The 25965-nt window shown below is 40.6% G+C and overlaps 1 long non-coding RNA gene and 1 other non-coding gene across 11 annotated transcripts; both read right to left on the bottom strand.

Annotated features, from left to right (window-relative positions):
* Nucleotides 1–457: 457 nt before the first annotated feature.
* Nucleotides 458–530, bottom strand: TRNAG-CCC (transfer RNA glycine (anticodon CCC)). The gene has a single exon. It is a non-coding gene; the product is annotated as a tRNA-Gly (tRNA).
* A 9061-nt stretch (nt 531–9591) lies between these two features.
* LOC110134358 (uncharacterized) lies at nt 9592–25005 on the bottom strand. 10 transcript variants are annotated; one of them, XR_011484002.1, is made up of 9 exons: nt 24825–25004; nt 23700–23826; nt 21241–21424; nt 20092–20165; nt 19062–19145; nt 18801–18965; nt 17509–17608; nt 16194–16254; nt 9592–10212 (listed from the first exon to the last, which is right to left on the bottom strand). It is a non-coding gene; the product is annotated as an uncharacterized lncRNA (long non-coding RNA). The 10 variants fall into 10 exon arrangements; XR_011483999.1 differs by lacking the exon at nt 9592–10212 and adding an exon at nt 11733–14615 and having other exon boundaries at nt 24825–25003; XR_011483994.1 differs by lacking the exon at nt 9592–10212 and having other exon boundaries at nt 11733–16254; nt 24825–25001.
* Between the last annotated feature and the right edge of the window lie 960 nt (nt 25006–25965).

The following is a 25965-nucleotide window of genomic DNA, read 5'->3' as shown; positions in this document are numbered from 1 at the left end:
AAAGAAAATGAATAAACTATAGGAAGATTTAAAAACTAAAAAGTCTATACTCCCACCACAGTAGAACCAACATATAGGAGGATGAGAACGCCAAGCTGGAGAGGAACAACCTTCCCTTTGAGCAGAGGATCAGCCTTCCCTGTGGCCCATGAACAGCCGGCAGCTGCCGTGCAAAGGCCTGTCCTGCTCCACAGAGAGAAAGTTCATGAGGTCCAAAGGCTGGGCGCTGGCAGGTGCTGGAAGAATCTCATTGCCAGAGACTCTGGGGAGGTTGGTTACAGGTGCCCACCATTCTGTGAGGCCTGAACAGGGCAGGGAGACCAATGGCAGGATTTTCTTTTTTTTTTTAATATATATTTATTTATTTGGCTACCCTGGGTCTTAGAAGCAGAAGGCAGGATCTTCGATCTTCATTGCGGCACACAGGATCTTTAGTAACAACATAAATTATCTATAGTTCCCTGACCAGGGATCAAACCTGGGCCCTCCGCACTGGGAGTGCAGAGTCTTAGCCACTGGACCACCAGGGACGTTTCAGCACTCCCTTACTGTTGCTTTTGCGACTTCCTGTTATTAATACCAGAGTCCCCTTCAAACTTTGTTATTTATCTGGGAATTTGGTAGAAATGTGCTGCCCCCAAAATAAAAACAGGTCAATCAGATACTGGCAGGAGGGTGAGGGTACTTTTTTTTTAGTTGGAGGCTGTAGGGCTAATAGTTTATCCTCTCTGGGTTGTGGAATGTCTCTTCGGGCTCTACCTAAATGACTGCTAAGGAAGACACAGAACCCCAGGTTTTATCTTCACTCAAGGCCCACCCAGCCTTAACCAGAGGCTCTAGGAGAGAGTCTGTTCCTTGTCTATTCCAGCATCTATTGATTCTAGGTGTTTCCTGAATAGTGACTGTGTCACTTTAAGCTCTGCCTCTGTCTTCACATTGCCTCTTCCTTTTCTCTGTGTTTCTCTTATAAGGACATTTGGATTGGATTTAGGGTCCACCCTGGTAGTCCAGGATGGTCTCATCTCAAGGTGTTTTTCCAAATAAGTTAAACTTCATGGGTTCTGGGGATTCAAACATAGGCATTTCGTTTTTTTTTTTTGGGGGGGGTGGCCACCATTCAACCCACCACTGGGGAGGACAGCCCACTACAGGAAGGAGTGGGCCACTTCTCTAATCCAGGAAAATGCAGAGGAATCTGAGTAGTCAAGTCTTTATCTGGCTTTGGTGGCAGGATAATGCTAGCTTCACAGAGCTTGATTAGGCTGTCTGGTCTAGAAGTAGTAGAGATGTAAGTTTCATGCAAAAATGTTTTTTCATGACTACTCTGATATTTTTCTTTTGTGCCCCTATTTGGCTTAGGGATTCATATTTGTCCTCACAAATCTGAATTCGATTAGCGAGGTCATATGTGACAAGACAGGATTAGTTGATTATAGGTGACACTGCACTTTGCCAACATGCATGCTTAGTCTGAGGTAAAAAATAATGGGGTTCCTGGCATCATATGAAGAGTCACTAAGACTTCAGGGGAAAATATCAAAGAATTCTGGGATATCAATAGGTATGGCTGGCCAGATTGGTGGGACTCCAGTGGTCCATGAGCTTTCCAAAATGCTGGGATTTTGAGGTGGGGTGGAGCACTCGGAATTTTCAAACGGGTACAGACAAATGAATGGTGAAAAGGCAAGAAGCACCTGACTCTGGATGGATGAACCCCGCCTCGGGCTGCCCCCCATCCCCACCCTGCACCTCTCCCACGCAGTACAAAGGGTAAGATCTTCACTTTTAGGTCCAGGAAACCAGAGGCCTGCCTGGGAGCAAGGGGGTCCAGCGTTGCCAGGCGACCATAGGGTTCACCTGAGGTAGCCCACAGGGACTTGGTAGACGTGAGGGCCGCCGTCTTGGCCCGTTGGTCTCCGCTGCGTTATTTTCATTCTTCTGACTGATTTGTAAAATAGGCCTATCAATGTCTTTGAGCCCTGCCTCACAGGACTGTTGAGGATCACAACACGGAACAAACAACTTATTTTAAAAGCATTCGTAGCCAGTGAATCCCCCTGGTGTCTCTGGGTTTTCCTTGGCCCAGCTGACCTGGGCGCGAGGGGCAAGTCTGCAAACAGGGGGGGTCCCTGAGGAACCGTTACACCTTGTGGTCTGCCTGGTGGAGGCCTTTCTGGACGGTCTGAGAGGCGAGACTGAGTGTCTGGGGTCCCGGAGGCGCCGGCAAGGCTGGGGTTGCCCGGAAGGCCTGGCAGCGGTTGCCGAGGCTCCAGCACAGCCCAGTTACTGAGGTCTTGTCCGCGATTGCCTAGTGGTAGGAGGCCCAGGTGAGTGAGGGGTGGGCCAGGTGCTGTGCCGGTGGGGTGCACTGCAGAGGAGACAGAACCAGCGTTCTGTGGGATATTTTGCTTTCCAGAGTGATTTTCATTTATTTACCTGACCTCATTGAATCCTTCCTGCAGTCCTCTGGGATGTACGGGTTATTATTATTATCCCCCTTGTATGGGAATGATGGCGGTGCTGGCGGAGAGCTTCATGGCTGGGTTAAGGCCAACTGATGCCCTAAGGACAGCTTTACAGTAGTACCCGCCTTGGCTTTTCCGTGGTTTAACATGGCATCTTAAGAATACTGAGCCTTTCTAGCCTATTTATATAGTGTATTTCACCATTTACTTAGATCCTCTTTGATTTCCTTCATGTTTTTTGTAATTTATTAGCTTACAGCATAGAGATCTTACACATATTTTGTAAGATTTGTATTTAAGTATTTCATGTTTTATGGTATTGTTGTAAATGGTACTTTTAAAAAATTGTCAGTCTTCACTAGTTCATTTATTTGTGTATATTAACAAACAGTTTTTAAAATATTGACCCAGTATCCTGTGACTTTGTGAAACTCATTTATTCTGCTTTGTTTTTGTAGGATCTTTGGCATTTTCTCCCCCCACCCAGACTTTATTGAGCTATAATTGATATATAAATTTAAAGTGGTTTCCCGGGCAGCACAGCAGTAAAGAATCTGCCTGCCAATACAAGAGACACAGGTTAGATCCCTGGGCTGGGACGATCCCCTGGAGTAGGAAAAGGCAACCCACTCCAGTATCATTGCCTGGAAAATTCTATAGACAGAGGAGCCTGGTGGGCTACAGTCCATGGGATCACCAAGAATTACACACAATTGAGGGACTGAGCACAAGTTTAAAGTGGGCAGTGTGCTGATTTTAAACAAATATATTACAATATGATTACCATCATTGTGTTAGCTAGCACCGCCACTGCATCACATAATTACCGTTTATTTTTTATGGTGAGAAGATTTAAGATCTACTCTCTTAGCAGTTTTCAATTATACAGTACAGTACTGTTATCTGTGATCACAGTGCAGTGCATTAGGCTCCCAGAACTTGTTCATCTTTTAACTGGAAGTTTGTACCCTTTGACCAACATCTTCCTGATTCCCCTACTCTCCTAGCCCCTGGTAATCTCAGTTCTATACTCTTATTTCTGTGAGTTGTGATTTTTATATTCCACATAAGTGATATAATATAGTATTTGCCATTCTCTGTCTGAATTATTTCACTTAACATAGTGCCCTCAAGGTCCATCCAAGTTGTCACAAATGGCAGGATTTCCTTCTTTCTTATGGCTGAATAATATCCCATTAGATATATTATACTGTATATTAGGGCTTCCCTGGTAACTCAGTGGTAAAGAACTTACCTGTAATGCAAGGGATGCAGGTTTGATTCCTGGGTTGGAAAAATTCCCTGGAGAAGGGAGTGGCAACCTACTGCAGTATTCTTGCCTGGGAAAATCCTATGGACAGAGGAGCCTGGTGGGCTATAGTCCATGGGGTCACAATAGTGTCAGACATGACTTAGCTAGTAAACAACAACAAAATTTTATATTATGTTAATATATGGAGGGCTTCTCAGATGGCTCAGTGGTAAAGAATCTGCCTGCCCATGCAGGAGACACAGGAGTGAGTTTGATCCCTCAGTTGGGAAGATCCCTTAAAGGAGGAAATGACAACCCAATCCAGTATTCTTGCCTAGAAAATTCCATGGGCAGAGGAGCCTGGCAGGCTACAGTCCATGGGTCACCAAGAGTCAGACATGACTGAGCAACTGAGCACACATAAATATATATATAGATCATACTTTCTCTATCCATTCACAGATGGACAGTTAGGTTGTTTCCATATCTTGCCTATCGTGAATAATACTGCAAAAACATGGGAGTACAGATATCTCTCCAATATCCTGTTTTTGTTTCCTTTGAATATGTACCCAGAAGTTGGATTGCTGGATCTATTGGTAGTTCTATTTTTGTTTGTTTGAGAAATATAATAAACCAAACTCATAGATACAGAGAACAGATGGGTGGTTGTCAGAGGTGGGAGTGGGGTGGGCAAAATGCATGAAGGTAGTCAAAAGGTACAAACTTCCAGTTATAATATCTTATAAGTTCTTGAGATGTATCTGTAAGTTCTTGAGATGTATTATACAGCATGGCAACCAAAAAAAAGTATATTCTGCTGCTGTTGTATGTCTATTAGGTCCATTTAGACTAAAATATGGTTGAAATCCAATGTTTCTGATTTTCTGTCTGGATGATCTGTTCATTGCTTGCAATATTGAAGTCCCTTGCTACTATTTTATTGTTGTCTGTTTCTCCCTTCAGACCTGTTAGTATTTGCTTAAGACATTTAGGTAGTCTGATGTTGGCTGCATATATATTTATAATTCCTGTATTCTCTTGATGAATTGGGCTTCCCTGATAGCTCAGTTGGTAAAGAATCCGCCTGCAATGTAGGAGACCCTGGTTCGATTCCTGCGTTGGGAGGACCCACTCCAGTATTCTTGGGCTTCCCTTGTGGCTCAGCTGGTAAAGAATCTGCCTGCAATGTGGGAGACGTGGGTTTGATCCCTGGGTTGGGAAGATCCCCTGGAGAAGGGAAAGGCTACCCACTCCAGTATTCTGGCCTGGAGAATTCCATGGACTGTATAATCCGTGGGGCTGCCAAGAGTTGGACACAACTGAGCAACATTCACTCACTTGATGAATTGACCCCTTTATTATTATATAATGACTTTATCTATTATTGTTTTCAGCTTAAAGTCTATTTTCTCCGATACAAGTAAAGCTACCTTCACTCTCTTTTGTCTTCTATTTGCATGGACTATTTTTTCTGCATCCCTTTACTTTAAGCCTATGAGTGAACTTACAGCTGAAAGTGAGTATCTTGCAGGCAGCTTATAGTTGAATTTTTTAAATCCTTCCAGTACATTTTGACTGAAGAATTCTATATGTTTACCTTTAGGGTAATTATTAATAGGTAAGGACTTATTGATGCCATCTTATTGATTGCTTTCTGGCTGTTTTGCAGTTCCTTTTTTTTCTTGCTCCCTTCCTTTGTGAATTGGTTGTTTTCTGCAGTGGTATACTCTTGATTTCCTTTCTTTTTATCTTTTTGAATCTACTGTAAGTTTTTGTGCTTTATGGTTACCTCAAGGCTTACATAAAACCTCTTGTAGATGTTATCAGTCTGTTTTATACTGTGAGCAACTTAGTTTCACTAACATGCAAAAACTCTACCCTTTTACTTCTCACCTACTTACACTTTTAATGTTAGATTTTACCTCTTTTGGTATTGTATATTAATTAAGAAATTATAGTAACTGTGTAGTTATTTTTAATGTTCTTGTCATTTAACCTTTATACTATAGTTAAGTGGCCAACACACTATCATATTACAGTATGAGAGTTTTCTGAATTTGACTATTTATTCACTCTTTACCTATATGTTCTATGTATTTGTATGTTTTCATATTACTAATTAGCATCTTTTCATTTCAGCTTGAAGAACTCCTTCTAGCATTTCTCATAAGGAAGATCTAGCGGTGATAAACTCCCTCAGTTTTTGTTTGTCTGGTGAAGTCTGTCTTTTTTAAATGGTGTTTTGTAAACATTTTGTGTGACTATATTATTTATTTATTGGGCTGCACTGGGCCTTTGTTGCTGTGTGTGGGCTTTCTCTAGTTGCAGCCAGCTGGAGTTACTCTTTGTTGAAGTGTGCAGGCTTCTCATTGCAGTGTTTCTCTTGTTGTGGCACTTGGGCTTAGTAGTTGTGGCACATGGGCTTAGTTATTCCACAGCATGCGGGATCCTCCTGGACTAGGGATTGAACCCATGTTCCCTGCATTGGCAGGTGGATTCTTAACTGCTGGACCACCAGAGAAATCCCATCTGGTAAAGTCTTTTTTTTTTTTTTACCTTTTTTGTTGTAAACTATGTTTTTGCTAATTTTTTCAAATTTTCTCATTGAAGGGTAATTGCTTTACAGAATTTTGTTGTTTTCTGTCAAACCATCTGGTAAAGTCTTTGTTGTTGTTTAGTTGCTACATCATGTCCAACTCTTTGCGGCCCCATGGACTGTAGCCTGCCAGGCTCCTCTGTCCGTGGGATTTTCTGGGCAAGAATACTGGAATGGAGTGCCATTTTCTTCTCCAGAGGATCTTTCTGACCCAGGGATCATACCCACATCTCCTGCATTGCAGACAGATTCTTTACTGCTGCACTACCAGAGAAGCCCAGAGTCTTTGTTTCTTCTTAATAAAGGACAACTTCGTCAGATAGAGAATTCTCAATATGTAATTGACATCTAATTCTTGAGTATATCATCCAACTCTTTCCTGGCCTATAGGATTTCTGCTAAGAAATCCACTGCTAGCCTAATAGGAGCAGCTTTGTAGTTTACAGTCTTCTTTTTTCTTGCTGATTTTAGGGTTCTGTCCTTGTCTTATATTTTTGGCGGTTTTATTATAATGTGTCTTGGAGAAGATCATTTCAGACCGAAGTATTAGGGTGATCTAATAACTTTGTGAACTTGAATGTGCAAATTTCTCCCAGGTTTGGGAAAGTTTTAGCCATCGTTTCTTCAAATAGTGTTTGTGTCTGTGTCTCCCTCTCTTCTCCTTCTAGGACTCCGATGATTCAGATTTTGTTTCGAACTCTGATGATTCAGATTTTGTTTCTTTTGATGGTGCTCTGTTGTTGCACACACATTTGTGATTAGCATATTTTCTTGAAGAAATAACCCTTTTATCATTATGTAATAGCCCTATTTATCCCTTGTAACATAGCTTGTTCTGAAGTCTACTTTATCTAATATTAACATAGCTACTCCAGCTTTATTTTGATTAGAATTTGCTAGATGGTACACTTTTTTTCAATCCTTTTACCTTTAGAGATCTATATTATTATATTTAATATCTAACAATAATATAGATATTTAGAGATTTTTATTATTACATTTAACATTCTATTTGGAGATAGAACATAGTTTTGTCTTTCTTATAAACCACTTTGACAATCTCTTTTAGTAGGTGTGTCTAGACTATTCACATTTAATGTAGTTATTAACATTGTTGAACTTGGGTCCACTATTTTATTATTTATATTTGTAACCTATTTTTTTTTACTCTTCTATTTCATTTTTCTTGCCTTCTCTTCACTTATTTCTAATGTTATAAAATACTCCAAGTTAATTACCTGATAGCTTTTGACTATATCTCTTCATAGTATTTTTTGGTGTTGGTATCTGGGTTACAATATACAGTTAAAAAGCTAAGCAGAATTAAAAGTTTGCAACTTCAAGTAAAATGCAGAAGCCTTACAACCATATAGATCACTTTCCCTATAATTGTCGTATGTATTACATCTACATAATCTAACAATGCTATAATTTTTGCTTCCAATTGTCCTACATATCTTAAAGAACTTGTGAGGGGTAAAATAAGCTACTGTATTTACCCAAATGTTTACCATTTCTGTTGGCCTTTCTTCTGTTCTCTTGTTATTCCTGAAGTTCCAAATGTCCCTGTGGAATTTCACATTAGCCTGAAGAACTTCCATTAGCAGTTCTTTTAGGACATGATTTACTGGTGATACATTTTCTCATTTTTCTTTCATCTGAAAATATTTATATTTTGCTTTCATTTCTGAAGGATATTTTACTGCTGTAGAACCCTGGATTGACAGGATTTTTCACAGCACTTTCCAGATGTTTCTCCCACTGTCTGTTGGCCTTTATGGTTTCTAATAAGAAATGTGCCAACATCTGAATCATCCTTCCCCTCATTGTGATGTTATTTTTTTCTGATTGCTTTCCAGATTTTTTTCTTCATCTTTGCTTTACAGCAGTTTGATGATGCTGTATTTGTGGTGGTTTTTCTTTAAGTTATTCTCTTTGGCATTTGCTGAGCTTCTTGAATCTGTAAATCTGTGTCTTTTGCCGTACATACTTGAGAAGTTTTCAGCTAATTTTTCCTCTGTTTTTTCCTTTACCAATTTCTTTTCTTCTCTGGTATTCTAATGGCATGAATGTTAGACCTTTTGATATTTTATAAGTCACTGAGTTTCTGCTTTGTTCTAAGATTTGATAATTTTTATTGTCCCTTCTTCAAGTTCATTGACCCCCCGCCCCCGTCATCTGCATTCTGCTGTTAAGACCATGCAGTGAAATTTTTATTTCAGATATTCTATTATTTAATTCAGTGACCAGATATGGGAGGTGGTAGTGAAAGAATGAGGTGTCTAAAATCACACCTAGGTTTTAGCTTGGGTAGTGGGGTAGTTGTTGGTAGCTCTTACCAAGGAATAAGAACAATGAGGAAAATAATGCAATTGGAGATGTGAATTTAAGCTGCAAGTGGTGACATAGTAGGCGTCTGTAGTTCCCTAGAATTTGCATTTTTGGGTAGAAGTCAGGGTTAGTGATAAAATTGGTGTGGTTTAAATCAGTGATTTTCAAATTATCGATTGTAATAGCTTATATCATGGCATCATTTTTGTGGGTTATAACCAGCATTTTAAAAATGGACTGCAGTTTTAAAAGTCATTGTAAATGATACTGAACAAAACTTGTGTTTTAGTATGTGTGTGCATATGCATGTGCATGTGTTAATTTATTAGACTGGGATGTGAATGCGTTTCTAAGTGTGATGTCTCAAAAAATGTTTGAAAACCATTAGTTTAAATCATAATGATATTTACAAGGCAGCCTATGAATAAAAGACCTATGGTTGAACCTAATGGTTTCTAGTAATCTAACTCTCATGTTCTCAGATAAGTTTAAAATATAGACCTAAAGTTTTTATAATGATAATTTTTTTGGCCACACCATGTGGCATGTGGGATCTTAGTTCCCCAATCAGGGAATGAACCCATGCCTTCTGCAGTAGGAGTGCAAATTCTTAACCACTGGACCTAAGCCCTAAATTTTTGTAATTCCTATTCTTTACTATTGAATCATTTACAGCAAATATTTTCACTAAAGCTGATCTACTTAGAGTGAGGGAAATTCCTTAGACTTTATTGGGTATTTACTTTCCCAATACTATAATTTTCTAGAATACTCACCACTTAATTGCACGTATTAGTACCCTTTTAAAATGTTTACAGAAAAGCAGACTACCTGAAACTAATGCCAGTTTAGCTTTGCAGGCTGGAATCTGTTCTGAATAGTGGTCTGGAAGGAACTTTGGATTTAGAGGGAAAAGGTTGGGAACAATTTGAACATAAAAACTATTTTCTCATGAGTTCCATTTTAATGTTAATAAATTCACAGTTTCTGTTTTTCCTTTGTATCTTCTTAGGAGGTCATTTGTCATTTTGAGAAGGAACGCTCTGCAGGGTTTCAGCGTTGCTATCATGGCCGCTGCCTCTCCTCTGAGGAAACTGGAGGACGAGGTGCTGTGTTCTATCTGTCTTGACTACTTGAAAGACCCCGTTACCGTCGACTGTGGTCATGTCTTCTGCTATCACTGCATCATTAAGGTCTGTGAATCTGCTCAGTAGCCATTATATTGTTCTCTCTGCAAGACAGCCTTTAAGAAAGAGAATATCCGCCATGTGTGGCAGATGGCCAGCATAGTGGAGAACATCTGGAGGATGAAAGTAGATGAGGAGAGACAACCCAGAGAGGACAGACAGCTCGAGCAGAGAGCGGAGAAGCTGTGAGGGCAGCATTTGGAGAAGCTGTATTACCACTGCAAGGACGACCGGCAGATCCTGTGTGTCGTGTGTCGGGCGTCCCGGGAGCACAGGCACCACGCTGCTCTTCTGCTGGAGAAAGCTGCCCAGTCTTATCGGGTAAGAAGCTTGCTGGACCCCAGCTCTGTTCTTGGAGCCAAAAAAGTTCTATTGTACCTTCAGGATAAGGTCCAAAATTTGTTTAATAAACACTTTATTGAGGTATGTTTGACACATAAAAAGCTGCCCATATATTTACTGTATGCTACTTGATGAGTTTGGGGATAAATATGTCACTACCATCAAAGCCAGAGACATATTCATCACCTCCCAAAGTTTCCTCCCACCTGATTTATTATTATCTTACTGTGTGTGAGAAAGAGAACACTTAGCGTAACATCTGTCCTGTTAGCAAATGTTAACTATACAACACAGTATTGTTACAACACAGTATTGCTTACAGATATGTAAGCACTATGGTTAAGCACTATGGTGTAGACTAGATCTTCAGAACTTATCTTGCATAACTGAAACTTTTACCCTTTGACCATCACCTCCCCTTTACCCTCCCCTTCAGTTGCAAGCCACCACCATTCTACTCTGCTTCTAAGAGTTTTAGATTCCTCATACAAGTGAGATGATATAGTATTTGTCTTTTGTGCCTGGCTTATTTCACCTTGCATAATGTCCTCCAGATCCATCTGTGTGGTTGCAAATGACAGGATTTTCTTCTTTTTAAAAGGCTGAGTAAGATTCCATTGTATGTATGTACCACACTGTCTGTATCCATTCATCCATTGAATATTAGGTTGTTTCCAAAGCTGGGCTGTTGAGGATAATGCTGCAATAAACATGGGAGTGCAGATGTCTCTTTGAGATCCTGATTTCAGTTCCTTTAGAGTAATACCTAGAAATAGGATTGCTGGATCATATGGTAGTTCTATTTTTAATTTTTTGAGAAGCATCTATTGTGTTTTCCATGACTGTGCCAGTTTCCATTCTCATTCGTAGCATACCAGGGTTTCCTTTTCTTCACATCTTCACCAATACTTGTTATCTTTCATTTTTTAAAATAGTAGCCATTCTAACAATTGTAAGGGGAAGGTTCAAATTCTATAGCATGGTAAGTTCTTGGCAACATGGATTCTTTTAATTTGAATAATAAAACTGGTTTGTTTTCATATATTTTATAATAGCAAACCTATCCCATTGCCTTAATGTTTTAGTTTCCGAAGCATCTGATCAAGCCTCAACCAGCAATATGGAATACTAATGCTCTTGATAGCCGTCTTGATACTTAGCTTCAAAGTGTGTGCTTCATATGTATTATAAAAATATTTGTGAGAATATTGCGTCTTGTATGAATTTCCTTTCAGAATTTAATCTCAGGGAAAACATTATTTTTTTCTGACATACCAGTATTTTTCCTCCTGTCTGCTAAAGGATTACATGAATCACTATTTCCCTTTTGTCTTTGGTTAACAGGACTCTTAAAATTGATTTAGTCATTCCCTCAGTGATTTGGACTTAGTGTATATATTTTCCTTCATTATTTTGTGTTGATTTCCTTTTTTATTTCCATGTTATCAATTAATTTTAATATAAATTATCTATATTTGTGGTGGAAAGAAACAGTGTAAATATAAAAACTACACTATAAGTCTTAGTAGTTGTAATGATAATAAATTTTATCTCACTTATTTTTCTCCCAGTTTTATTGAGATGTAATTGACATACAGTACAGTATAAGTTTAACATGCATTTTATCTCACTTCTGAGAAGCTACTCTAAGCTAACATAGCACTCACTTTGTTTCTTCATCATTAAATGGGATGAAAACTATTCCAACCTAGTTATCTTATAACACTACATAAGATCAAGACTATCTGATTTCACTCTGAAATCATTTTGCAGGTGTCTTTTCTTATTGAAGGCATTTTCATCTTCATCTTGAGATTATTCATGGTTTTTTTTTTCCCCATAGGGTAGAATTCTAAACCATCTGAAGATTCTGAAGGGAGACCGGGACAGGATTCAGAATTTTCAATCTACAGGAGAAGATGAGATTCAGGCCCTGCTGGTACGAGAAGTTTCGGGTGAATATTCTGTGTACCTTTGTTGGGTGGGAGGGAGAGAGAGAGAGAGAGAGAGAGAGAGTGTGTGTGTGTGGTGTGTGTGTGTGTGTGTATGTAGGTTGAGGGGAGGGGGCATAATGAGGGATGAGGAGAAAGTAGATGTGATAGAAGGGATTCTTGTTATGAACTTATCCTCAGATCTCACAAATGTTTCCAGTCTCTCAGGAGAAATCCTCTTTGTCTTTCTGCCTTTACTGTAGGCAAAATTCCAGAACCACAAGCAAGACATAGCATCAGTGTTTGAGCAGGGCTATCAGTTCCTGAGAGAAAGGGAGCAGTACCTGTTGGAGTGGCTGGAGGGAATGGAGCAACACCTTTCTGAAGGAAGGAACAGCCATGTCACCAAGGGCTCTGAGGAGGTCATCCGGCTGGAGACCCTGATTTCTGAGCTAGAGAAGAAAGCTCGGCAGCCAGCACTTGAACTTTTGCAGGTGATGGACCAGTTAAATTGTACCCGAGTCCTCTTGCTCCAGGCTGCAGTCTGGCCCCTCCATTAGCATGAGATCTGGACCAGGAGTCAGGAGAGACAAGGTTTTGTTCTCCTTTGTTGAGTTCATTGACAAGTTAATTAGCAAACCAATAGGTTGTAAGTCCCAAATCACAGTGGGCAGGAGACTGCAATATGCACAGATATGCAATATGCACTGAGATAGTAAGATCTGTCAGTCAATTCAGTTCAGTTACTCAGTCATGTCCAACTCTTTGCAACCCCATGGACTGCAGCACTCCAGGCTTCCCTGTCCATCACCAACTCCCGGAGCTTGTTCAAACTCATGTCCATTGAGTTGGTCGTGCCATCCAACCATCTCATCCTCTGTTGTCCCCTTCTCCTCCTGCCTTCAATCTTTCCCAGCATCAGGGGCTTTTCCAATGAGTCAGTTCTTTGCATCAGGTGGTCAGAGTATTAGAGCTTCAGCTTCAGCGTCAGTCCTTTCAATGAATGTTCAGGACTAATCTCCTTTAGGATGGACTGGTTTGATCTCCTTGCAGTCCAAGGGACCCTCAAGAGTCTTCTCTAACACCACAGTTCAAAGCATCAATTCTTTGACGCTCAACTCTCTTTATGGTCCAACTCTCACATCCATACATGTACATTTATAATTATAAGAAATAATTGAGTGTTAAATCTTATAATCAGACTGGAAGCCACAGGAATTCTGGAAAAGGCTAGTCAGGAAAAGCTTCATGGACAAAGCAGCTTGTAATGGTAGCCTTGAGGAAAATGTAAAGATTTGGGTTAGCAGGAAAGAGGAGTTGAACATTCCATTTGTGAAGGTGCATTGGTTAAAATGAAACACATGAATGTGATAATAAACTTAATGAGTGTGATAATAAAAAGGTGGGTGTAGGTGCAGCATGCATGTCAGTCCTATCCGACTCTCTGCGACCCTAGGGGCAGACTAGCCTGCCAGTTTCCTCTGTTCATGGGGTTTTCCAGGCAAGAATACTAGAGTGGGTTAGCCATTTCCTCCTCCAGGGGATCTTCCTGACCCAGGGATCGAACCTGAGTCTCCTGTGGCTGTTGCACTGATGAGAGGATTCTCTACCATTGAGCCACCTGGGAAGCCCACAGGTGCTGAGGAAGAGAGTTTGGAAGATAGGAAGGATACATAGAGTGAAAGGGGCCACCTTTCTGGAGGAGTCAGCCTAAGCGAGGAAGAAGTTAAAGGGAAGATGGGCTAGGTAAGATGGAGCCATCTGACCAGAGGCCTTCAAAGGCATTCTGAGATTTCAGTCTTCATCTGATAGACAGTAGAAGTCTTAACAGATCAAGAAAGTTTTCCTGGAGAGGATATTCTAGACTCAAATGGAGGAAAGGAAGGGGAAACATGTGTCCCCATAAACTGATACCACAGTGGAGAATAGCACAGGTCCAAGCCCACCAGAAAATTCTCTGTATAGTCCTGTTGTGTACCCATACCCATTCCCAGCGAGCTCATCGTAAGGAACGGTGTCAGCTCCTGGGAACCTTATTTCCATGACAGTCTGTCTTCTCTTCCTTTCTAGGACCCAAGTGACATAACAAGCAGGTAAGTGCTGCTTGCTTTATTTTTTTAACCACTTAGGTGTTCCTTTGTTTTTTCTTTCTATCACCAAAACTTATTGAAATTTGGTAAGGGCTGAAAGGGGTTATTTGGAAGAAGAGAGGTTCTTCTAGAAAGTGTAATATGAAAGATATTCCATAGAACATCCTAGAAAAATTATTGTCTTGGAATTTAGGATGGTAAGAGGATAGGGAGAATTGAAATGGGAGGAGATTATGGCAGAGTATTTGAAAAAGTTTAAAATACACATTTGTTTCTAAGACCCAGTGTCCTTTTGTTCTTTTTATTCCTGTTTGGTTCCCAGCTGCCTCTCCTGGCTGCACTTCCCTCACATTTTGTAAAGCACATTTTTTCATCAAGTTGTTGTCCATGCTTGTTAGTGATGGTTTCCTGCTGTCTGCTGGATCATAAGAAGAAGATACTTATATGAGTCACAGAAATAATGGTTTCTTTGACAGTGGTTCTCAATGTGTTAGGCATTAAACACTGACAGTTTTCAAAAACCATACCCATAATGATATGCAGAAGCTTTGAACAGAGATAAAAGCCAAATATTTTGAGAATACACAGTTCATCCCAGAGACACCCAGGGCTGTTGGCATAACCTGAGCATTTACCATGGACCAATTACTAGGTGGGGAAAGGAGATAGGATGCCAGATTCTGGCTGGGGAGACCAGACAGAGACAATTGGAGATGAGTGATTATATAAGAAATGAGAGTGATACAGAATGTGTAAGACTTCTTGCCCTAGAATATTTTGCCTGATATCAGTAGTTATTCTAGTTTTCTTTTGATAGTGTTTGCATACTTTTGAACTTTGTATTCTTTAACTCTCAACCTATCTGGGCTGTTATTTTTATGTATCTCTTATAAGCAACATACAATTTTGTTTTCTTTTAAAATAAATTCATCTGACATATTTTAATTGGATATTTAGTATTTATAGCTCCTGGAAATCACTTTCATTTATATTTTAAAAATTATTTGCAGTGTTTGACAAATAATATCCTTACATTTTATTGTTTATATCTGAAATGTTTTGTTTATATCTATTTTTGCCTTCTCTACTTGCCTTTCTCTTTTTTCTCTTTTTAATATTTTATAATATTGTGTGTATATATTTATGAGCCTTGTTTTTGAAATATGCTATAATTTCTAGTCCATAGTATTTTTCATTGTTTTCTAGATATTTAAAATTTTTTAATTTCATTTGCTATTTAATATAAGATTTGTTTAAAAAAGAGGACATCTGTCAATGGTGCTGTGTTTTTTTTCTAACAGTTTTATGTTTCATAGTTTTTATATTTTGTGATCAGACAAGTGTGTTGCCATTTCTACTATTTTGGACTTTATCGAAGCTTTTTGTATTGTGTATTTTAAATTTTTGGACAGTTGTATGCACTTGAAAATAAGGTACATTCTTTGTGTTCTTGGAATAGGATTGATATATCTCCATGAGGTTTTCCTTAGTAATTTTGTTATTTAAGTATTTTGTATTGATATACTTAAGAGGGCCCAGATAGCTCAGTCAGTAGGTCAAACATCAGACTTTTAATCTGTTTAAAGTCCCTGTTCAGGCATAGCTCTAGGTTTTTGGGCTTCCCTGGTGGCTCAGTGGTAAAAAAAATCTCCCGCAGGTTGATCCCTGGGTCAGAAAGATGCCCTGGAAAAGGGAATGGCAACCCACTCCAGTATTCTTGCCTGGAGAATCCCATGGTCAGAGGAGCCTGGCAGGTTGCGGTCTCTGGGGTCTCAATAGTCAGACAAGACTCAGCAACTAAACCACCATAAATGACATGTTGGTGGATAGAGAATCCTTGGGTCATGGCCCTTTCTTCAGATCTCTATATTCTTCTCTCTGACTCTGATGTCGAAACCAGCCACTTGGAAAAGCCTCTTTGGTCCATTACTGGTATTTGTTCACATGCGTATTCTCTGACGGTGGGAAACCATGCCTTTCTCTCAGGAGTACTTACTCTGATTTCATTATCTCTAGATACCCCCGGAAGAAGTTCTGGATTGAAAAGCCTATCAGTCCTGCAATCAGAAAACAGATGGAAGAATTTTCAGATAAACTTCTTTGTTTAGAGAAAGGACTCAGAGGATTCCATGGTAAAGGAGGGAGTTCTGAGCCTAGAAAACCTTCTTTCTTTCTCTGTAATGTTTCTTTAAGTTTTGATCATGGCCGCACCTTCTCAGAGTTCCTGGCTCTCATTCACACCAGGCAGGGACACTGGGGAGGAAATTTAAGTCCAGACCATGGAGGCTTCCATGGGATAGTCTAAGACTGTTCCATAATGTAGAATCATAGTTAAGAGGTCTCAGAGTTGGTAGAAATATATTTCATATCTAACAGTGAGGTAAAAGAAGATTGGGAGGCTATGGAAAACAGTATGGCATTTCCACAAAATTTTAAACACATAATTACCATATGATCTAGCATCCCCACTTCCCAAAGAATTAAAAGCAAGGCCTCAAAGAGATATTTGGACTCTCATGTTCATAGCAACATTATTCACAATGGACAGGAAGTATAAGCAACCCAAATGTTCATCACTGGATGAGTGGAGAAATGGAATGTGGCATATGCAGACAATTGAATACTATCCAGCCTAAAAAAGGAAGGAAACTGTGACACATACTCTAACATGGATGAACCTCAAGGACAATATGCTAAATGAAATGAGCCAGTCACAAAGAGACAAGTACTGTGTGATTCCATGTATATGAGGTCTCTAAAGCAGTCAAATCCATAGGAACAGAAAGTAGATTAGTGGTTGCCAGGGTTTGAGAGGAGGGGGAAATGAGGAGCTGCTGTTTAATAAATATAGAGTTTAAGTTTTAAAAAATGCAAAAGTTCTGGAAATTGATTGCACAACAATTTAGATATATTTAACATTAATGAACTATACACTTAAAAATGGTAAAGACAGTAAATGTTATGTGTCTTAACCACAATTGAAAATAAAATTAAAGAATAGTGAGAGAATGGCTCTAAAGAGGTGTCTTTGAGAGTGGAGAGAAATAGTGTGGTTTAGGACTAGAAGTTTAGGACTCAGTTTAAAAATGGGTAGCATGCCCAAAGGTACTCTTTAATGAAGCACCAGGTGGGTTCAGCACGTGTTGTCATGGATATTCACATGAACCTGTTTAGACTGGACAGCTGTGGGTGTCTCCTGAATTAATTCCTCTGTTTCACTTGAACTTTCATGATCCCCTATTAACTGTTAAAGTTATATGAGATACCGTAAGAGAGTCTGACCGAGAAGCTCTGGTGTCAGAGCCACTTACTGTCAAGAATTCCCTGGTGGTCCAGTGGGTAGGACTCCGTGCTTTCACTGCCCTCAGCCTGAGTTCAATCCCTGGTCTTCCTGAAAGCCGAGCAGTGTGGCTAAAGGGAAAAAAAAAAAAAAAACAAGAAAGAATTGCTCACTGTCCTTTTGTTCTTTTACTCTAGGAAAATTGATGAGGGATCTGGAATATAAGACAAGTGAGTATCTGGAGGGGATAGTGGCTGAAGTTTGCAACTTTCCTGTGAAGCTCTTATTACTTATGGGTCAGCCTGTTTGTTTTAAGGAGGAAGGTCTTCATGTGACTAATGTATCCAAATTCTTTATCCTGAGTTCAGAACCATAAACAGTTCCCCAGATTTGCCCAGCTGTAGTGATCCCAGGCCTTATCATGTTTCCCTCTCAAGTCTCATCGCACTGCCTGAGGCCTTGAATTTTCTGTGTTCTTTACTCTCTAGATATGGTTGCTAATAGTCTGAATACAAGGTCAAAGCAGTCTTTGTCTTGGTCCCCTGAGGAGTCTCCCACCATTGTCACAAAGGCCCCAGAACCTATGGGACAAATCTCACTTGGTATCTTTTCTGATGCCACACCTTTGTCTCCTTGTCCCCACAGTGAGGATCATCCTGGATTCCCAGACAGCCAACGGCTACCTCTCAGTGTCTCCAAATGGGAAGAGTATGATGTTCACTGGCTTGCGGATGAACAAATACCAGCGTGGTCAGCGATTTGATCCGGAGCCGGGGGTGCTGGGCAGTAAGGGCTTCACATGGGGCAAAGTGTACTGGGAAGTGAAAGTGGACAGGATCTGGTGGGAAGCAGAGGAGGAAGAAGAAGCAAGGAGAGACAGGGCTGGAAGCAGAGGCGTGTTTGGCAGTAGACATCTTGGTGGATTTATAGGCATCACTGATGGGTATCATTCTCCTGGATATAGAGAGGAGAATGAGGAGTTGGAGGGGGAATGGTCTCAGGAAAATGGAATATGGCCAAAATTCTGCCTGGTGGGGGTGGCAAGAGAGTCAGTGGTGAGAAGGGGATTTCTCAACTTCACCCCCGAGGAGGGGTTCTGGACTCTGCAGCTGTCCTCAGCTGGGGTGTCTATATGCACCAGCCCTGAGCCCTTCCAGATTCTGTCCTACTGCCCCTGGCAGATTGGAGTTGCTCTGGATCATGATGGTGGGAAGGTAACCTTTACCAATGCCAGACTCAAGAGTTCATCTATGAATTCTCATCTGCCTTCATTGGGAGAATTTTCCCTTTCCTGTGGCTTAACTGCGCGAGATCCAAACTTACACTGAGACCCTGAGAGAAGAGCTCCTGGTTTTCTCATTTATCCTTTGTTCCTTTTCCTCATTCCCAGCTCTCTGCCTCAGCCGGATGGTCCTGCTGGGTTTCTGAAAGCACTCAGATGATAAGCATTATGGCAGTCATGAGTCTCTTGTCCTCGCTGCTTTGTCTCTGAAATGGGGACGGTAATAGTTGATCTTCTTTCTCTAAGAGGAATGGTTGGAATGTCTTTAATGTGTTTATTAAAATGTGTGTTAACTGATTTACCGCTTCTGTTGCCTTTGATTTGGTTCTTCACCTGCCACTGAGACAAACGTACGGGAATGATTCTGTATTACAGAATCTCAGCTCCTGCAACAAATAGTAATTGGTGACAACATCCATATTGATTTCTTTTTTTTTTCCACTGCAATATTGTAAAGTAACCATATTGATTTCTAAAGCACCTTTTCTGCCCTATAATTTCTCCTGTCATCCTTCTAAGCAGTTGTTGTTCCATTGCTTAGTTGTGTCTGACTTTTTGCATCTCCATGCAGTGCAGCACACAGGCCTCCCTGTCCTTCACCATGCCCCGGAGTTTGCTCAAACTCATATCCATTGAGCCAATGATGCCATCCAACCATCTCATCCTCTGTCACCCCTTTCTCCTTCTGCCCTCAATCTTTGGCAGCATCAGGGTCTTCCAAATCATCTAAGCAGCTGAGGAAATGGTAAATATTTGGCAGTTCATAACTGTTTAACCTTTAATACACTGTAAGATTTGAGATATCTGGTGTAAGAATTCCTTCATTTATCTGCCACGTTCTGATAATTTTTGCAATGGGAAGGCGAGAGGGGAAGCCATGTAAGGTTCAGGTGTATATGAGTTTTTGGAAGTCACTTGGTTCTGAAGTCATGTCTTATGTCAGCTGTGTTTTGAAATGGTAGAAATAGATACTAAGCTTAATGTTAAATTAGTAGTCTTACATATAAGCAGCAGAAAACAAATGGTTTTCTGATTTTAGAAAAAGGGAAATTAATTTTTTTTTAAAGGGAAATTAAACATCACTGGGGCATGTGGAGTGCAAAGAGGGAGGGATACGTACACCTGCCTGCATGCAAATTCTGGAGGCACGTCCACGTGACCCCCAGAGAGGCGGGAGCTGCAGTGAGAGGGGGAGGAGGTGGAGTCAGCGGGGCTTGAGAGGATGCTTGAATTGTCAGGATATAAACAGAATACATCATGCATGAGTCCAAGCTATTGGAGAGTGGATATAATCTGGTGAGGAACAGAAGAGAAAGAAGTAAGAACACTTACTTACAGAGCCAGAGGTGTGTTTGGCAGTAGCTCTCTTGGTGGATTCATAGACTCAACCGATGGGTCAAGTTTTCCTGGATGCAGAGATGAAAATGAAGAGTTGAGGAAGGAATGGGCTCAGGAAATTAGTGGATAGAACAGGCCCAAGTTCTTCATGTAACTAACCCCTAAATCAAAATCTGCCATAAGCACACCAGAGTATAGGATGCCTGCCTGTGCCCAGTGACAAAAAAGGTTAGGAAAGTGTGTTTTCAGCTTCTGTAATAAGAGGTGGTCTCATCAAGACTCATGTAGTTCACCTTTCTCAAGACATGGGAGCAGATGCTAGTTGCCAAAGAACTTCCCATACTAAACTCCTGGGCTCAAGATGTGGGGAAATTTGCTCTGATAGCTCAGTTGTTTAAGAATGTTTTGTTGAAGGACTTCTCTGGTGGTACAGTGGATAAGAATCCCCTTGTATTCAGGTTCAACCCAGGGACACAGGTTCAACCCTGTTGGGGAAGATTCCGAATACATCAGAGCAACTGATCCCGTGTGCTGCAACTACTGAAGCCCCTGGGCCCAGAGCCTGTGCTCTGCAACAAGAGACGACATGGCAATGAGAAGCCTGTGCGCTGCAACCAGAAAGGAGCCACCCCCCAGCCCCCACTGTCTGCAAGTAGAGAAAGCCCATGCCCTGCAGCGAAGACCCAGTGCAAAGATAAAAATAATAATTTAAAAAATAATAAAATCTTTCTCACTGAGGAGAGACAGCTTTCCCAGGACTATAGCCCAGCCAGGAGCAAGCCTCTGATATGAAAACTAACCAATCCAGACTTCCATCCCACCCTGCCACCACCCCCCTTACCCCCTGATCTGGCCTTTGTACCCTAAGAGGTAATATTCCTTTGCCTTAATGATTCTAGGGCCAGGTACCAGACAATCAAAGACCACTACTATAAACCAAAGCCTGCTGATACTTATTCATACCAGCCAATCCTGATCTGTTTTCCCTGCCCTAACTTGACTTTTCCAAGAACACCTATTAAAGGTCTAGCCTTTATCTTCCTTTCATCTTTGCCAAGCTGACAGATATAATTTTTATTTCCATTTTTCCTTTCACATTCCCACTTTTCCCATTTATTAGTAATGAATTTATTTGGTACTTACATTTCTTTTCCAAATTGTTTTTTAATAGTCTTTATTTTCCAATCTTGATGTAGGAGTTTTAAAATATTCAATTTAAGGAAGAAAAATCAGCCTTCTGACCCCAGGGAACAGGTGTGACACTCACAGCTAGACATCAGAATTACTTGAAGCTGGTCTGGTGCCCACAGCTAGGCCATGTTGTTCTCTTTGGAATAAAATCAATTTATAAAATAGAAATATCAAATGAGGATACACTGAAATCATAATAAAGGGAAACGAAACAAGACAAGACTATGCATAATTTCATTTAAGCACAGAGAAACAGGGCACTGTGCAAGTCAGAAAGTACTGAACATCTCCCTATCCTGGGTAACACGACTGATAGTTGCAAATGCTCCTTTATCCTTGCTCTAGTCTGCCCTCCTTATAGATGTGATTGATTGGGACACCCAGTCATGTAATTGACCATGCTTCCTGGCAATACTCAGTTTGGAGTAAACCCCTCTTTTCTCCAACCAAAACCCAAATCCCACAATAACACATTCTTTCTTATACCCTCACTCTAAGATGCCCTGTGGTTCCCCACAGTGTGCATTCTCCCTGGCTGTATCAAGTAGTAAACACAATGTGTTCAATTAGGTGTATTCCTGGTGGTCTTTCAGTGAAGAATATCGACACATGCTAATATTTTGTCTATCAGATTTTTTAGGTGTCTTTAAATTTGATTATGGACACGTTTTTGCATGCTTGTGAGTTTGTGGTTGCCATAGAAAAGTTTTATTTCTTTGCATTTTTTTCTTAAATCTTTGGGTCATGCTTAGAAAATTCTTCATTCGACAATTGTGAAAATTTTATGTATATCTTCATTTAGGTAGAGATGATGAGGAGAGTGGGGTCCAAGGGTAAAAGGAAACAAAAAACTGAAATTGGGGGCAAGTATCACTTTACACACACTGTGGGGAGGAATAATAGGTAAACAATTCAAAGGTGGTGGGAATTCTAAGGTTTTCATCTTCTGTTTTATATTTTTATAATTTTGCAGGACCAACAGGGTATTTTATAACGGGGTATTCAATAAATACCTTCTTGTGTCTAAGTGAAGACATAAGTGCTTGCTTATGTTTACCAAGTTAACAGAAATGACGTCAAGAGTCTCAATGTAATGTAGATAAGAAATAGCTCCAATAATGAGTGTTTTTGAAAACTGATGACCTTGAGGTGATAAATTATGTTTAGGTTAATGATGTTAAAGAAAGTGAAAGTGTTAGTTGCTCAGTGGGTCTGACTCTGCGACCCCATGGACGGTAGCCCGCCAGACTCCTCTGTCCATGGAATTTTCCAGGCAAGATTACTGGGTGGTAGCCATTCCCTTCTCCTGGGGATCTAGGGACCAAACCCAGGTCTCCTGCACTGGAGGCAGATTAAGTTTTCTTGGGTCTGCTGTATTTTACAATAATGTTTAAGACCCACCTAACTAAATGTATGAAGATAATTTCAATATACTTCAATCTATAAGTCATACAGTATCTTGGGAGAATGAAAACTAAACCACTTAGATATGCTCTGTCAAATACAGTAAGCTAATAGCCACATATGGCTATTTAAATTTAAATTTAATTAAATAAAAATTCAACTACTCAGTGATGTTAGCCACATTTCAAGTGCTCGATAGCCACATAAAGCTAGCACCTACTGCATGAAAAGTGCAGACCTGGAACTCTGAGTAGCACTATTATTGATGATGATAGTGGGCCTCAAGTAAGGTACATTAGACCCATTTAAAACCAAAGAACCAATATTATTTCTCACACAGATTACATCAGATTTATTTCTGGGATACAGATAAATATTAAGCTGGTACCAACAAATCCAAAATGGGTCAGGAATGAATTTCTCTCTCGTGCCTTCAGGCACAAACTATTCCCAGTTCCAAAGGGGAAACACCTGTCTCCCAAGTCCCTTCCTAGATGGAGACACTGGCATCAAATTCCTAGGGGAAAGTTCTCTTTTAGATGAACCAAGAGGCAGAGCCCTAATAAGTAAAGGTTGGGAAGCACGGAGTCCAGTTCAGGAAGAGGGAGTCTAGGAGTGAAGAGGAGGCAGAAAGGTGGGTGCTAACTTGTAGTCTCCCTGCTTTACTAAGAACAGTAGTTCTCAAACTGTGATCTGTGGAACCCTTGAAGTCTCTGAGACCCTTCTATGGGATCCATGAGGTCAAAACTATTTTCATAACATTACCAAAAATTTATTTACCTTTTTCTTTTAAATATGTATTTCTTATTTTGGCTGCACTGGATCTTCACTGAGGTATGAGGGATTTCTCTAGTTGCAGAGCATGGGCTTTAGGCTCAGCAGTTACAGCTTGAAGGCTTAGTTGTCCTTTGACACATGGGCTCTCGGTTCCCCCACAGGGATAAAACCCTTGTCCCCTGCATTGGAGGGCCACTTCATAACCACTGTTCCACCAGGGAAGCCCCTACCTTTTTCACTGTGTTGACATTTGCACTCATGTAAAAGTTAGCAGAAATGAGCCTCTTTTAACAAACAGCAATAGCAGTTATGAATTCTTCACCACAATTTAATTGAAGAATAAAAAAGCAAGTTTCACTGAAAAATATCAAGGTTGTAGTATTAAAAATTATTGTTTCTACAGTCATCATTCTTGAGTCCACATTTTAGAATATCTGATAGGATGAAATGGGAAGTACACATAAAATACTTCTGCTCCATTTAAAGTACTATGTCCCAAGGAAAATAGTTGTTCTGAGCTGACTTAGCTTCTTTTTTTATGGAATACTATTTTCACTTTAAGAATGAAGAACAGGAAAGCTATGATTTTTTTAGATTTAGTTATTTGGTATAATGAACATGAGTTTCTCCCTTCCAGGAAATCAACTTACAATATTTATTGCCAATGATAAAATGCAAGCTCTCATTAGAAAATTAATCTTGACAGCTTCCCAGTACTGACAAACTTTTCTAGTGTAAGCTGTGGTGACATTAACAAATGTGATTGTTTGATAATCTTAAACGTCAACACTCTAAAATCTATACAACTTGGTAAAGCAATGCATTACTTTTAAAAAAATCATGAATTGATACAATATTCATTCAATGTACAAAACAGACCTATGGACTCTTACGCAACAGATTTGGAAATATTCAGTTATAGTTTCAAGTTCCACATAGCAAAATATTATTTATGAAACCTAACACTTGTGTAGTTTTAGTGTTGTACCAAAGATGAGTAGCCATAATTATCTGAAAATGTTATTCAAAATACTTCCCTTACCTATATTTGTGTGAGGCTATATTTTTTTCATCTAGAAAGAATGTAAAATCTAGAAGGCTCACTTCTCACTATACTATTTCATTTTTGAAAGATTTTTCATAAAAATATTTATTTTAATGTAATGGGTTATTAATATTACAACTGAATCAATAGATTTCTGTTGTTTCAATTTCTAATATGGCCAGATATATTATGTATATATATATAAAATACTCACAGATATAACACAAATAAGTGATACTATCTTTGAGGTCCCAAGTCGTAAAGTCATACACTGATTCTGAAACCAAAAGTTTGTAAACTTCTGACTTACAGGGTCCTCCAGGCAGTAGGAGAGTGGTCAGGGCAAAGTCCCAGGTCCCTGGACAAGGCTCTCAGCGTCTTAGGCCAGAAAGTGATGTCTGGACTGGGGAGTCAAACCTCGAGGGATTCCCCACCTCCCAGGGGTTTCACTTGCTCTCCGCGGAAACTGTGTCGAGTCTTTCTGCCTGGATACTCATGACGAGGTCCCAGTTCTCATTCCCATTGCGTATCCGGTTTCTAGAAGCCAATCAACGTCACCATCGTTCCTGGTGTTAGGGTCGCTTATCTCCCCTCTCAAACTGTGTCGGGCCTTTCTGCCTGGATACTCATGACGAGCTCCCAGTTCTCACTCCCATTGCGTATCCGGTTTCTAGAAGCCAATCAACGTCCACTCCTGGCTTCAGGGTCTTTACCGACCAGCCCGGCCTGATTTTCTCAGACTCAGATGGTAGGGGCTTTAGGAACTCAAGACTCCGCAGCTCTTAGGTCTCGGGGTCTGACCAAGATCTTGGAGAGGGGGATTCTGCAGGGGGAGGAGCGCTGCCTGCTGCGGCGCAGGACCTCCAAGAAAGGCAAATTCCCCGCACACGGCCCAGACTCCACACTTATTTGGGCTAAGAAGACTCCTGCAGCGATTTGTTCTATCAGAACCAGCTGAATCTACGCAGCTAGAGGCCTGGTTCATCTGTGGCCTGTGGGGCCCTGGGAAGCCTCCCCTCTGGGACCCATGACCCCAAACCCTGGGTCATTCTCGGAGCCAGAAATTAGATTTGGGTACAGGAGCTCAGAACCTTTTCATTTCATGGTTTGGAGGTGGAGGGATCAGGCCTGAGGGATCCAGACAGCAAGTCTCTCTTTATTAGGTCCATGAAGGGGATGAAGAGTCAGGAGGCTAGGGTCCTAGGCTCTTAGAACTGGGAGGAGAAGAAGGCACCCTGAAGGTTTCAGAGGGTGCGGAGGGTGATGCTTGGACCGGAAGGTCCACCCTTGGTGTCCTTGGTATGGTGTTGTAGGTCTGGGGAGGAGAATGTCTTTTTCATGTCTCAGGAAAACGTTAGTGGGACCCACGGCCCAGACTCGTGATTGATCTTGCCACCCTTGTGGCCTCCAGGCTCCAGTTCACATCCTGTCCTTTGACCTCCAGGAAGCAC

This window comes from Odocoileus virginianus, chromosome 27 (assembly GCF_023699985.2).
Source record: "Odocoileus virginianus isolate 20LAN1187 ecotype Illinois chromosome 27, Ovbor_1.2, whole genome shotgun sequence".
NCBI lineage: Eukaryota > Metazoa > Chordata > Mammalia > Artiodactyla > Cervidae > Odocoileus > Odocoileus virginianus.
The sequence above is the reverse complement of the archived record's forward strand: the minus strand, read 5'-3'. Positions and strand labels throughout refer to the sequence as shown.